The sequence below is a fragment of the Sus scrofa genome, chromosome 7, assembly GCF_054392235.1.
Source record: "Sus scrofa isolate SSC_HxYL_T2T_F1_AM1 chromosome 7, Sscrofa_HxYL_maternal_Yorkshire_Landrace_v2.0, whole genome shotgun sequence".
NCBI classification, from domain to species: Eukaryota; Metazoa; Chordata; class Mammalia; order Artiodactyla; family Suidae; genus Sus; species Sus scrofa.
The window spans coordinates 53,848,753-53,864,585 of record NC_139389.1 but is presented as its reverse complement, the minus strand read 5'-3'; the positions used below and the strand labels follow the sequence as shown (position 1 = coordinate 53,864,585).

The following is a 15,833-nucleotide window of genomic DNA, read 5'->3' as shown; positions in this document are numbered from 1 at the left end:
GCCTGACCCTTCCAGATGAATGGGAGCTGACAGGAGTGATCTCTGCAACATGGAAGGGAGTGATGACATGAAAACAGTGACATGTTTGGGACTGAAAACACCAGGCACAGAAATGTCACTTGTAATGGCCAGAGAAATGACAGGGGACTCATATTAACTTTATTTGATTGCAGTTCCAAGAGGCCCCTTGTGCTAAGAGCCAGGGCTAGCTAGGAGTCACAAATCAGAGAAACCACTCCCTTCCTGACCACCCCCACCCCAAGTTAATCAGAGACACAAAACCCCTGGCATTTTGTGCCATTAGCCCAGGGATCCTTAACCCTGGCTTCACAGCAGAATCACTTGAGTATTTATGCCCTGGCTCTGCGAGAGGGATTCTGATTTAAGTAGCCCTGGGGGTGGGACACAGATAGTGACTTGCCTTAAAATTTCTCCCCGGGGAGTTCTCCCTGTGGTGCAGAGGGTTAAGGATCTGGCTTTGTCAGGGCTGCGGTGTCTGTTAAAAAAGAAAAAAAAGGAAAAAAAAGCACCGCACCCCCAGGCTATTCTGATACCAAGAGATCTGTTGAGGACCACTTCATTAGAGGGCTGAAAATGAAGAATAAATGCCCTGGAAAATGGGTATCATTTTCACTATAATAACACAAATCTATATTGCTCAAGGAGCTCAACTCCTATTTCATTAGCTCAATATTGTATTTTTAAGTATTGGCATCTGAAGGTTAAAAGAATTAGCTTGACTCATCCAACAAGTCACTGGGTTCTAGGAACATGGCTTTCACTGCCTTGTTCTCCGGTGCCCTTCCTTTGAGCTAGAAGATCAGTTGTGAATTCCCTAAAAAATAAAGGATCACCTTGACCCTTGCCCAATTTGAACCTTGAAAATCTCAGAGGGAAAAGTGCATTAGAGCTATTCATTCAGTGATACAAACCTGCTGCCCTTTGTATGTGGAGGTGATGCGAATCCACAGATGTTAGAAAAGGCAGGCACTTTGTAAGCTTCGTTTTAGCGGAGGGGGTAGTTTCCACATTTTTCCCCTTTGGCATTTACACATTCTAACTCGGCTGTGGGAGTGGATGGCGAAGACTCTGACAAAAACCAGAGGGAGTTGTTCCTTTTCTTTTCCACCTACCTGCCTCTCATTTGGGATTGAGTTCCCCTGGGAAAACCTTTCTCCCTAAAACGATCCCAAAGATGTCATTTCCTTAAGCAAAACTTTGTCAACTTATATTTTTTCCTAGAGTTATTTACATTTCAAATACTATCACTAATGTAGACTGAAAATAATAGACATGAGAAGACAGGTTAGAAATACAAATAAGCAGATTAGGTAGAGTTGATTAATAATATATAGGTTAATAAACTGGTAGATGATAGATGGATAGATAGGTTATAGAGGATAGATAGCTAGATAGACAGGCTTCATCGTTTGGGGTGCCACATGGAATTCTACAATATAGGCAACTGTCTCTTAGTAACTCAGAACATTCTGGAAATATGAATGAAAACTAATCCTTGCATCTTTCTACCATGTGCCCTTACAAGATAGAAGAGAAAAATACATAATCACAGGGTGGAGATGAGTTAAGGGACTTCAAGTAGCATCATTATAATTGACTCCTTAAGTAAGTTTCCACATTTAGTAACTTGCCCAGTAGTAATTTTTCCTAGGCATGAAAGTAAAATTAGTTGCTCGTGTGTTAGAAATTGAAAGCAAAATTATAACTCAAAAAGTACTTTTTGCCAATCCATTAAACATTAACAAATCATAATTTTTGCTTTGTACTTTTTCATTGGGAAAAAAAGCTAATAGTGAAGGAGGATATTTATACTGGGAAGAATGACTATTTATTGATTGGGAGAAACAACAATTTGAATTGAGAAATGTGATTGCCATTAACATGCTATTCTCCAAATATAAAAGTGTTTCTAAATATTAAAGTATTTTCTTTCTTTTTTCTTTTTATTATTATCTTTTGTCTTTTTAGGGCCACACCCATGGAGGTTCCTAGCTAGGGGTCTAATCAGAGCGGTAGCTGGCAGCCACAGCTCATGGCAACACTGGATCCTTAACCCACTGAGAGAGGTCAGGGATCAAACCTGCATCCTCATGGATACTGATCGAGTTCATTAACCACTGACCCCATACAGGAACTCCTCTTTTTTTTTTTTAATTGAATTAGAGTTGATTTATAATGTTGTGTTAGTTTTAGGTATATAGCAAAGTGATTCAGTCATACACAATTTTTTTTCCAGATTTTTTCCCTATGTAGGTTATTACAAAATATTGAGTACAGTTCCCTACACTATGCAGTAGGTCCTTATCGTTTATTTATTTTATATATAGTAAAGTGTGTATGTTACTCCAAAAAGTTATTTTCTTAAAATAGACCCAGGGCGTGGTGGCAATTAGAAATATGTATCTGCTTCATTTTCATCTGCCCATGAAAACAGAAAAATAGGTGGTCACCACTTTTCATCATACACCTATTTTATGTAAGAATTAACCTCAACTGCAGCATGAGTAGATAAATTAGGAAAATGTTAATCAACAGCTCATGCACGAACACCTATGAAACAAAGTAACTCAGCTAAACCATTAAGATACAGGAAAATGTTAACAAGCCTACAATTACTCCCCTGCACACTTGCCCTCATCCCCAATTTCTGTTCCATCAGAGAACTGGGCTGTGCCATCAATAACTTAGCCTGGATTTGATCTCACTGATTTAGGTGCTCAGAAGTTTCTGTTCCATCCTTGAACTTTTTGCTTACGACCCCATCAGGACCTCTGCTGTGATCCCTCTTTGAGAGACTGTGATGTCTAACGTGCAGTGGCCAGGAGTGAAAGGTCATGAACACTCATATCCACCATCCTAAGCTGTGCATCCAGAATTAGATGCAGAATGAGAGGCAGACAGAGGCAGGAAAAACAGTGGGAGCAGGCTAAGAGGTCCAACAAAAGGAGATCGCAGACTGCTTTTACTTTTTTTTTAGGGAGGCACATGGAAGTTCCCAGGCTAGGGGTCGAATCAGAGCTCCAGCTGCCAGCCTACACCACAGCCACAACAATGCAGGATCTGAGCCAGGTCTGCAACCTATACCACAGCTCAAGGCAATACCGGATCCTTAACTCACTGAACGAGGTCCGGGATGGAAGGAACCCGCGGCGTCATGGATCCTAGTCAGTCGGGTTGGTTAATTGCTGAGCACCTCAGACTACTTTTAAATATCCTTGAATAATAATCAACCTCCCCAGACTTTGACTCTGCACAGTGAAATCACTGACCAGGTTCAATAAAATAAAGACATTTAGGAAAACCTTAACTTTTAACATTTCTGGAATAAAGAAAAAGAAAGTCTAAACAGTGATAAGGTGGGTAACTAATTTTTACTTATCTACTTACCTATTTATTTTTCCAGCTTTACTGAGGTAGAATTCACAAATAAAAATAAAACTAATTTTAAATAAATGAATTTAGGCTAATCTCAGATTTCTTTTCCTGACTGGAAAAGTGCATAATTTGAAGAGTCTACATGAATAGTAAACAGAGAGATAAAACAAAGCATTTCCCAAAATGTTGAGGCGGTAATAAGAGAGACAGTCCATATTGCTGGAAGCAGTGTAAATGGTGACACATTTAGGAAAACAATGTGTTTATATGTATTAAGACTCTTAAAACTTTAGATTCAATTTTGAGAAAATCTGTTCTTGGGGTAGAATCTGAGTTATAAGCAAAGGTTTAGTTTTAAACAGCTCATCATTACTGGTTAAGGGAATAAAAGTGTGATAACTAAATCAAAAATAAATAGATGGGATTAAATCCACTATCACACTCTTTCTTCTAAGATTATTATATGATTATTAAAAATACTTCCAAATAGTATTTCACAAAATTGTGAGAGCATGCACAAAATATTCATGATAATCCATGAGCCTGACCGTGTTTGTTTTTCAAACATGGGAAAATCTTTTTTTCTCTTTCTTTTTTTGGTTTTTAGGGGCACCAGCAGCACACGGAAGTTCCCAGGCTAGGGGTCTAACTGGCCTACTGCTGGCCTACACCAAAGCCACAGCACCATGGGATTCAAGCCACGTCTGTGACCTATACCACAGCTCATGGTAATGTTGTATTCTTAACCCACTAAGAAAGCCCAGGGATCGAACCTGCATCCACATGGATACTAGTAATTGGATTCACTTCCACTGTGCCACAACAAGAACTCCCAAACATATGCTGTGGTGAGGTCCTAAAAATACAAAAAAAAAAAAAAGGGGAAATATCTTGGATGGAAATTTAGTTAACCAGTATGTCTTCTGGTGTTATCCAGGGTTATCTCTCTTTAATGGATCATTGATCATTTTACTTTTTTAAATGGCTCAGCAGAAAACGAAATCCGACAAATATGACTAGTATCCATGAGGATGTGGGTTCAATCCTTGGCCTCCCTCAGTGGGTCGAGGATCCAGCATTGCTGTGAGCTATGGTATAGGTCACAGATGAGGTTCAGATCCCATGTTGTTGTGGCTGCGTCTTAGGCGAGCAGCTGCAGCTCCAACTGGACCTCTAGCCTGGGAACTTCCATATGCCAGGGGTGCAGCCCTAAAAAACAAAACAAACAAAAAATAAACAAATTTTTCTATCATAAGCCAGAAAAAATTATATACTGAAAAAATTGTATCTACTTTTAAGTAATAAAAACATTCTTTGTCAGCTAAATTCAATAGCTAGTTTCAATTCAATAGCTAGTTTCCTTGCTCTGAGAGGTAAGGTAGCAAAAAACTTTTAAATAGAGCCTTAAAATGTCAAATGATTAGCACAGGGAATGAGGCCTTTGGAAATTCAGGAGAGAGAGGGCTATTGCTCAGGGGGGAAGGGAATATCTCAGGAAATGTAGCTGAAGTCAGAGTCAGAAGGCCTTGAATGCCAGACTAAGAAACAGACTTCAGATGCAAATAGAAGTCCTTGAAGAGAATTCTGTAGCTGTAGTTAATGAATAGTTTTAGTTCTTTTTTGTTTAAACTGGTACCTTGAAAATATGTATGCAATGTGTATTCATATCTGAATGTATGTACCCTGAATGCACTCACCCTTAGGCAGGAAATAATATGTCTATACAGAAGAAACAGGAAGAATGATTAAGGCATCCGTTAATTAGGGTCCATTTACATTTCCAGAGTTAGCTAAAAACATCCACTTATTTAAACAGAAATCTCCTCAGTTTATTACAGTCATTATTACTCGGCAGTAAGAGATAACTAGTCTGAATTTCACTAGTAGAGAAAATTGCATCATCTGTTGCTTCTCTTAGGGGTCACTATTAGTCATTGTTTGAGTAAAAGAAATTGCAGTTCTTAGGAAACAAAATGCATATTTATTGCATACCTACTGTGTGCAAGACAGTTGGATGAATTCCACATATAAACTCATTAGCTCCTCACACAACCCCTCAAGGTTGGTATTTACAATTCATAAAGTAAAGGAGTCTGAGGAAGACATTAAGAAAGTGAAGTAACCAACCAATGGAAACCTAGAATTCAAGCTACAACTGATTTTCACTCACCTTTAATGTAAGCCAACAGACTTATTACACTAGAGCACACCCATTCACCAGAACACTTCCTAACATTATTGGTGAATTTATATATATATATATATGTATATATTTTTTTTTTTGGTCTTTTTGTCTTTTCTAGGGCCACTCCCACGGCATATGGAGGTTCCCAAGCTAGGGGTCCAATCAGAGCTGCAGCCGCTGACCTACACCACAGCCACAGCAATGTAGGATCCGAGCCGCGTCTGCAACCTACACCACAGCTCATGGCAACGCCAGATCCTTAACACACTGAGCAAGGCCAGGGATCAAACCTGCAACCTCATGGTTCCCAGTCAGATTCGTTAACCACTGTGCCATTTTTTTTTTAATTATATATTTTTTGAGAATACATGTGTAGATATGCAGTAGGTATATATGTCTATGCGTGTATGGTACGTGTATATATGTATGTGTGTGTATATATATATATAGCTCTTATACACCAATGAATTGATGTGTGATATATATACATGCATTAGAATAACAAAATTATACATATTAATTACTAATATTATTAACATAATATTAACATATTATAGTAACATAGCTGTGCTATGCTTTTTATATGCATATGATATATATAACTATATATAGGCATATATGAAATAATGCATAAATTAGGAGTTCCCACTGTGGTTCAGCAGGTTAAGAACCCAACATAGTGTCTGTGAGAATGCGGGTTTGATCCCTGGCCTCTCAGTGGGTTAAGGATCCGGCGTTGCCACAAGCTGCAGAGTAGGTCACAAATGCAGCTCAAACCCAGTGTTGCTGTGGCTGTAGTGTAGGTCAGTAGCTGCAGCTCTGATTCGACCCCTTGCCTGGGAACTTCCGTATGCCACAGGTGCAGCTATAAAAAAGAAAGAAAAGAAGGGGAAAATGCATACATTATATATGAATGCATATGCATATATAGTTGACACATCAAACCATATACAAAATAAATTAAAACACAGACATATAATACACACATATAAATTTTTTTTCCCACTGCCCTCACCCAGAAAAGCTGGGTAACTGGAGAAACTGGAGAAACTATGCTATAGTTGAGGAAATGCGACCTGTCACCACAAAATGAGTTCTGATTCTAACTGCAATATTGCAGCCCCAAAAAGAGAGCTGAGGCTGGTCAGGAATCCAAAAGCCAGGTACCCCTAAGAATGACTAAGAATCCCCAAGTGTAACATGATGGGACCACACTCCCCTTTCTCCCATCCCTTGGGCCTTGCTCATCCCACACCCACTTTGCCAAATCCTCACCCAGTGGAAGCTGCCAGTTGGAGAAGAGGAGGCAGGGCCTCCTTGGGCTCCAACTTGAATTCTGTTCTATTATGTACTGGAAAGATCTGCTCTGTCTCTGGGCCCTGGGGTGATAGGACAGTCCCCTGGTAGTTAAATCCATTTGGCTCTTTATTCAACAAAACGACATGGCATTTTCATCAGTGAACCAAAGGAACAATCAGCCCTCCACAAAACAAAGCATTGTTGAGGGCAGAAAAGAGCCCTTGGTGGGAGTTTGTGGTTCTGCACAAAGGCTGTGGAGGCCGAGCTGTCACTCCTTTTTCTCTGTCCCACTGCTCCATGCATCGCACCAGCTCTAGCGTGAAGGGAGATTTAAAAGCAACTAAGTACATATAAACATTTCTCATTCATTATCCGGAGTTTCTGCTACTGGGTGACATATCATTAGTCGTAGTGTAAGGCAAGCTTTAAAAACGTAATTACTTAATCATGCAGTTAGCTTCCCATCAATCCTAGCAGCATTTGTTCTTAACTAGCTTTTAAGAACAAAATTAGGAGTAATTTGTAAACAAAAGTAATTGAAGAAAGGCAGATATTGCCAAGGTGTTGACAGCATTAGCAGACATGATCGTTTCCCTTAATATCGCGCGCAGCACTGCAGTTAACCATCGGTGGCTGGCACGAGGCAGGGCCAGGGCCTGAGGAGGTGGCAAGCTAAGGAAGTGCACTAGGCACAGTGGTCCTTCCCCAGCCCCTACAGGCATCCAACTCCAACACGTAGCGCAACCCTCTCCTCCTGCATCAATCTGGTGACTTGGAGATGTATGGTGTGATTTAACCTTTGTAGCATGGCCGTGAAAACAATCTTGTATATTTCATACCCTCTTAGTAGATATTGAGCCCATGGCTTTTCCTCTGAAAGTCCCTATGCACGTAAACCACAGAGAGACACAGTTTCCATCTGGTTAGACCCACTCAGGCAAGTCTAAGTCTAAGCAGAGGCTAGTTTTTTCTCAAAGGGAGCTTTTTGTCTGACCTTGTTTCTGGCTACTTGTAACGAATTCAGCATGCACATCACGTCTAGGCTAAAGCACTTGAGGAATATGGGTGTGGAAGAACTGGACCCTGCTTTCAAGAAACTCATGAATTTGCAGAGAGAGAAAAATGGAAATAAAACAGGATCAGAGTAACTTAAACCAAGTGTGTAAGAGACCAACAGTTAGCTTCTGATTCTGCCTGTTGGTATTGCGGTGTTATAGGACCTCCAACAGAATTCATGAAGAAATATCAGTCTTAGGGTACAAAGTAGAGGGTCAGGTCCAGGAATGAGGCTATTACTATTCTTACTTTATAGATGAAGTAACTGAGTGTGAAATGAATCAACTTACCAAAAATCAGCACCTCTAATAGCAACCTTGTGATTCAGACTCAGGTACTTATTTTCATTATCACTGTGGTTGTTATGATGAAGAAGAGTCCACACATCTTTCTGGGAACCACTGAAATTCAATGGAAGGAGTCCTGAACCTGGAATCAGAACACAGCTTCAATTCTTCCTTGGAAGCCTTCTACTGGGTAATGTTAAGCAAATCATAAAAGCTCTCTAAGATTTGATGTCTCATCTATAATTTTTTTTTTCCTTTTAGGGCCACACCTGCAGCATATGGAAGTTCCCAGGCTAGGGGTCAAATCAGAGCTGCAGCTGCCTGTCTATGCCACAGCCATAGCAATGTGGGATCTGAGCCACATCTGCGACCCACACCACAGCTCATGGCAATGCGGGATTCTTAAGCCACTGAGCAAGGCCAGGGATCAAACCTGAGTCCTCATGGATATTGTTGGGTTTTTTACCACTGAGCCATGATGGGAACGCCTATAAAAATTTTTATCTTGGGCCTTTACCTCACTCTGTAGCTGTAAGGACCTAATGGAACAATGAAAGTAAAAGTGCTTTGTAAATTTTAATTCACAAGTAAGGCATCCATACGGTAGGATTCCATTTCTATGGAGTACAGGAATGGGCAAAATGCCCTGTAGTAATAGAAATTAAAATACATTTGCCTCTGAAGAATTAAGACTTGCCCCAAAAGGGGCAGAGGACACAGAGAATTTTCTAAGCAGATGAAAATGTTGCGTATCAATGTTGATTTGAGCACTTAAAGCCTGTGCCCTTTATTGTATGCAAATGATGACTCAAAATTACATTTTCAAATTATATATGATTATTTCTATCAAGGTTTTATTTTGCAACTAAATTTTCACATCATTTGCTATGATCTCAGAAGGGAGTTGAAGTTTAATGTCCAAAATGGACACTCTGACAGACTCATCTCAGGTGCCATTAGAAATCTGGAGAGAGATCATATCCTTACATCTTGAATTTAATTCAAAATAGATACCATCTCTTCCTGGCATCTTTAAAAAACAAAGCATTAGGAGTTATCCTAGACTTCCATGTCACTGACTCTAGCATGGGAGTGAAAGACGAAAACTCATTCCTCTTTACATTTTTTCAAAGGGGGGAAAAGTCAAAATTTAAATATGCCAATCAGAGAATAAGTCTGATTTGGGGATAGATGTAAGAGAGACCTTTTGATCCAGTGGCATATAAGACAGCAGAAAATGTTACCAAAGCATGTATGATATCTTTGTACATCATTTTGGGCTGGTTAAATGATGAGTAATTTTTACTCTCTATATGGTTTTATGATTCCAATATAAGCAAGAATAAATAAGTATATTTTCTTGAGTGCTCAAGGCATTTAGCTTTCAGAATTATTGGGTTAGACTATATTATATATATATATATATATATATATATATATATATATATTATATAGAGTATACTATAGTACATAGGAATAGTATGCAGCTTTAAAAAAGAAATAAATCCTGCCATTTACTGCAACATGAGCAAACCTGGAGGGCACTATGCTAAGTGAAAGAAGCCAGACGCAGAAATATAAATATTTCATGATCTGACTTATACGTGAAATCTAAAATAGTCAAACTCATAGAAGTGTAGAACAATGGTTACCAGGGTCTAGTGGGGGAGGGTGAAGGAGAAATATTGGTCAAGGGGTATAAAGTTCAGTTTTACAGAATGACTAAGTCCTAAAGATCTAATGCAGAACAGTTTAACTAGAGTTAATAGTACTTTTTTGTATACCTAAAATTTCCTAAGAGGGTAGCTCTTAACACCCCCCCCAACACACATATGATGACTATATAAATATGTTAATTAGCTTGATTGTGGTGATTATTTTGAAATGTGTATGTATATCAAATCATCAAATTGTACACCTTAAATATATAAAAAGAAAAAGAAGGCTTCCATTCAAATATGGGGAAAAAGAGAATTATTAGGTCTTCATAGTCAAAAGCAAATCAATCAACAAGTTTCCACTGAATGCCTACTATAAGCCCAGAACAGCAGACTTAAAAGGGCTGAGATAATTATCCAGATAATTATCTCGGCCCCAAAGTGACTTTTATTGGTTTACATAGATCATTTGGGCAGAAGGAGGCTTTTCCCTTTTAATTATCTGTAAAACTAAATCACTATATTACAAGACTGGCCTACTTCTTAAAAAGATTAAATAAAAATTACTCACAATAAATGTAAATACTTTGGCTGGGAAATTCTTTTACCTACTTTCAGAACTTGGGGGGAAAAAAAAGTGTGTAAGCTTAGATTTTAATGTCATTCAGTTACGTGAGGCCTGAGGAACCCTCCAATGATGATCACAATAATGGTCACAATAAAAAACCTTAGTGTAGTGCCTTGTCTTTAAGAAAAGGGGAAAAAAAAAACAAAAACAGTTAAGTTGATCTGCAATGGCCAAAGTAAAACTCTCTGCTCCCATGGATCAGGCTGGCCTTTGGAGTGAGCCAAATATTTATGGGGTATCCATCTGCCTTCCCTGTGTTATGAGAAGATCAGGGCAAACCTAGTTCAAAAATTAAATCTCTCCCCACTTAGTTGCAACAGTAAACAACTCGATTATCATCATCACTGCCATCAGCAGCAGCAGCATCACTACCATCATCACCATCATCATTTATTTTTAAAAGCAGCCTTGTATAAGCATCTGACATTCTTTGATGTTCAATATTGTCTTGCTCATGTTTCTACAAAGGCAGCATTGATCACTGACATTCATGTGGGGATCTTGCTTCCTCATCCTATCACTTTGCTCTCTTCCTTTGGCAGAACCTTATTTTACTGACAGAGTCCAGTGTCTGGAGAGAAAAGATGCACCAGGAGAAGACAGATGGCATGGAAAAGTTATCCAACTGTGGGATACAAGAGGAGAGCTGTGTCAGGATTAAGGATGATGTGAATTTTGTGTTTCTGTCCAGGGAACATATTGCTCAGAAAGCAAAAAGACTGATTTCAAAAGTTTATCCTCAAAATGTATAAGCAAACAACTGATACTAAGATTTCCAAGGTCCTTAGTACATTTAGAAGACTCAGTGGACATCAATAAATCAATTAATCAACTAATATTTATTGTTCTGAGCCAGAACAGTGGAGAATAATACCAGGGATTTACATTTGCATGGGCTCTACATTTATAAATGACTTCCGTAGCTTCTACATTCTCTTTAGTTCTCAGTACAACTCTGTGAATAGGACCTAATTCTCCTGTTAACCTCACAGAAGAGTAAACTCCAGTTTGAAGGCTGCTTAGGTGTCACTGGGTTACAGAGTTGGTTAGCATCAAGACCTTGGTTTGAACACTTGTTTCAGAGTCACATTTATGCCCAATCATCATCACAGATGAGAAAAAAGACAACATGCTGGCTCTTGAATTCCAGGAGTCTGCTACCTAGCTGGAATGACACCACAGTGGTTGAGAATCAGGGGCAGAGAGAGACAAATAGTGAGGGGATTAGGGAGGGAGACAGCCTGTAGGCAGCCACCTTTGAGAGGTGAAGACAGCCTTCCAGAAAGGATGTGCTTGGGCTGGGCTATTTGACTGAACTTGCAGGCTGGAAGGATGCCGGGTCCAAAATCTTATTTGAGTGTGTGTCTTAGATAATCACCAATGTAAAGAATAAGTCTAGTGAAAGGACCCATTTGTGTGGGAGCTTTGCTGTCATTAAGATACAGCGATTTCCTTTAGTCAAGGATAAAAGCTGGTTTAGAAAAGAATGATAAATTTATTTTTGAATAGGTTGAGCTTAAGGAGGTGCTGTAACATCTAAGTGAAAAAAATGATCAGGTGGGCCTCAGCTTTGGGTAAGAAGCCAGAGCTTCAAGCACTAACACTGTGATTTCTTGGAGGGCAGAAAACCATTTTAGAGGTTCATCCTGTTTTCTCGCAACCATCTTTTATCTTGGGCTTCCATCCATTTGCCTGATATCTGTTGGTGCTAAATAAGTATGGATGAATTGTTGGGATGAATAAGTGGTAGATCTAATAATTATATCTGCTCTCCTACCTATAATAATTCCACCAATGGTAGTGAGGGCCAAAAGAGGTGATTTCAAATAACAAGAAGACATATTATACAATTCACTGTGGTTTTCTTATTCTCTTCTTAATCTATTTTCATAGGAAACTGTATTTTTAGGCACAGTACTTGCTGAAAGTCAGATCTTCTCATCTTTCATGGGAAGATGAGAGAGCCTGCTAAGACGAACATGGATGAAATACAATTTCCTCACGTGTAGTGTTTTCTGTTTGTTGTTTGCTGTTTTTAATGCCAATTCCTAGAAAAATATCCAAGACCGTTCTACCTACTCCAGGATGCCCAAATGCCTTGCCATTCATAGATGCTCCTGATCTCACAGGATGGCTCTTTTTTAAAAACTGCAAAATGTAAATGGTACCTGGTATTTAATGAAAAGCACTGAAGCTGCTATATGTTGCCACCGATTCATTGTTGAACATATCAGGAGGCAATATTTTATAGGGTTGTAAAATCTTTTTACCACACACAGCTGCATTACCCAAAATTACTCAAATCTGCAGGGCATCTGAAACTCACTCTGTAACAGTAATAGGCTTTGCTGCTTAAAAAGTGATTATGACTAATGCACAAAAACAATTATCATGAGACTTAATTGCCGAGTTAAGATAGATAGATGGATAGAGAGATAGGACTTCATTCTCACTGAAATTTGAACTATCATTAGGAAAAACTGTGATTTTCAAAATTCACAAGATCACGAATCAGGATTGGGAAAGATGTTTTTAATCTGTCAGTCAACACAAGGAAGATTTTATCAGCATTATTTTTAAATCCAAACATCATTATTCTTAACATACATTTTGGGTTAATTGGAGATATTCTGAAAAAAATTTTATGACTAAAACTGCCCCATAGGGATAGTCCCTACACCACCAGAAGATAGCATGAAGATATAAACAGGAATGGAATCTAAGAGACTTGATTTCTAGTCCTGGTTTGACTCTGGGCAAACTTTTTTACCTTCTTTCATTCAAAGAAAATTTTGGGATAAGCATTGTTGGGACCTCTTCCGGTGCCAACCATCTATGATCTGATCTCAGATGATCTAAAGTGGAAAAAGTTTTCTGTATATATTCATCCTTCTCCATCTGAGAGAAAAGATGAGAGAAGGCTTGTTGAAGGAGGTAATGTTGTGTCTTGCCTTAAGGGTTTTAGTGTGAAAGAAAGTGATTTTGAGCATTTTTACAGAATGGGCAGTGTGGTGGGAAAGTTTAAGAAATGGTTCAAGAGGAGTTCCCATTGTGGCTCATTGGTTAACGAATCTGACTAGGAACCATGAGTTGCGGGTTCGATCCCTGGCCTTGCTCCGTGGGTTGGGGATCCGGCGTTGCCGTGAGCTATGCTGCAGGTTGCAGACACAGCTCAGATCCTATGTTGCTGTGGCTGTGGTGTAGGCCAGCAGCTGTAGCTCCAATTCGACCCCAGCCAGGGAACCTCCATATGCCGAAGGTGCTGCCCTAAAAAGCAAAAAAAAGAAATGGTTCAAGAAGGGATTGGACATGATTCAAGAAAGGACTGGAGGGAAGTTCCTGTCGTGGCTCAGTAGAAATGAATCTGACTAGCATCCATGAGGATGCAGGTTTGATCCCTGGCCTTGATCAGTGGGTTAAGGATCCGGCATTGCTGTGATCTGTGGTGTAGGTCACAGACATGGCTCGGATCTGGCATTGTTGTGGCTGTGGTGTAGGCCAGTGGCTACAGCTCCAATTTGATCCCTAGCCTGGGAACCTCCATATGCTGCAGGTGAAGCCCTAAAAAGACAAAAAAAGGGGTGAGGGATTGGAAAGGTACACTACCCTGACACTGGAGAAATTTAAAATTAATAATAGTTTTGACTTCCTTCATTAGGTATGGCAAAGAGTTTCTATCTTCTTCTCTCCTCCCTGATCTCACGGTTAGTCTCTGTATTCTAACAGTGGAGAGTGGAGTGGAGGTGATATGTACTATTGCTCCACAGAATGCTTCCGTGGCTCCTCTAGGTTCTTTTCTGTTGGTTGACCCAACGAAGATGACCCCAGTGGAAGCTCTGAATGATCCAAGAAAGCTCCCATCAGCTTGAGTTTCTAGATGAATGCATGGAGCAAAGCCACCCTGCCAACCCCAAACCACTCAACACTGTTAGATGAGCAAGAAATTAATTCAGAGTAGTTGCTGTTCGACAGAGTCAACTGTTATCATTCACCACCTGGAGCATAATTGCTGTGGTGGGTGGTGACAGAAGGCAGAGTCCATTGGATGATGGGATGAAAATAATGGTTCATGACGTAAAACAGTGAGGACAGACCCTATTTCCATGAATTTTAGCAGTGAAAGGACAGAGATTGAATGGTAGAAGTGTTAAGGAAGGGAGATATCTGAGCAATTGAGCATGTGGTTGAAAAGCTAATGGTTATGAGGTCAGACTCTGGGATCAGATAACATGGATTTATTTTCCTGAACCCTGCTTTCTTAGATACATGATCTTGTATAGTAACATTTGATACACATTTTGTCATGTAATCCTCATCATGACCTTATTAGCTGGACTCTCTTATTAATCCCATTTTAGAGCAGAGGGAACCATAGCTTAGAGCAGCCATACCTATTATCTAAAGTCATATATGTAGACAGCTATTTACAATAGGCAAGACATCGAAGCAACATAAATGTCCTTCAACAGAGGAATGGATAAAGAATTGTGGTACATATATACAATGGAATATTACTCATCCATAAAAAAGAATGAGATAATGCCATTTGCAGCAACATGGATAGACCTAGAAATTATCATTAAATGAAGTCAGACAAAGAAAGACAAATATCATATGTGATCACTAATTAGTAAAGCTTCAATTTTTTGGGGGGGGGGTCTTTTTGTTGTTGTTATTGTTGTTGTTGCTATTTCTTGGGCCGCTCCCGCGGCATATGGAGGTTCCCAGGCTAGGGGTCCAATCGGAGGTGTAGCCACCAGCCTACGCCACAGCCACAGCAACGAGGGATCCGAGCCGCGTCTGCAACCTACATGGCAGCTCACGGCAAGGCCGGATCGTTAACCCACTGAGCAAGGGCAGGGACCAAACCCGCAACCTCATGGTTCCTAGTCGGATTCGTTAACCACTGCGCCACGACGGGAACTCCTAAAGCTTCAATTTAAACCCATGTCTATTTCACCCCAAAGCATAAGAGTAGATGCTTAGGGACAGTTGAAATTGGTTAGGTACCAGAAGACCTAACAAGAGATTTTTGAGATTAGGCACTGAAAGTTCAGAAAACCCGATTGTTCTACAGTTGAGCTGACCTGTGCTATCTGGGAACACTAACAGAAAGGAGAGATAGTCAGTGGCCTCTGAGTGCAAAGCACCATTGGTGCTTTGATCACTGAGCCCATCACTGACCCACAGCATGTGCGGTAAAACGAATGTCCCTGTCCGTCACCACAGAGAAATCCAGAAATAGCTACAGGAGACTAAAAGATCAAATCACAGTTCTTTTTCTAGAAATCAAATACAAATCAATCACTATTTCATTTTCTTAT

At 39.7% G+C, this 15,833-nt stretch overlaps 1 protein-coding gene across 3 annotated transcripts in view; it reads right to left on the bottom strand.

The window, feature by feature from the left end:
- The window catches only part of LOC110261709 (uncharacterized), a 551,822-nt gene that overhangs the window by 42,399 nt on the left and 493,590 nt on the right, over positions 1-15,833 (bottom strand). For 2 of the 3 annotated variants that reach the window (XR_014810259.1, XM_084968319.1), the window contains exons 5-6: positions 8,227-8,365; positions 422-496 (exon numbers count right to left, since the gene is read on the bottom strand). The gene's annotated coding sequence lies outside the window, so the exon portion shown is untranslated. The remainder of the gene's footprint in view (positions 1-421; positions 497-8,226; positions 8,366-15,833) is intronic. The other variant, XM_084968320.1, reaches the window with a different exon arrangement.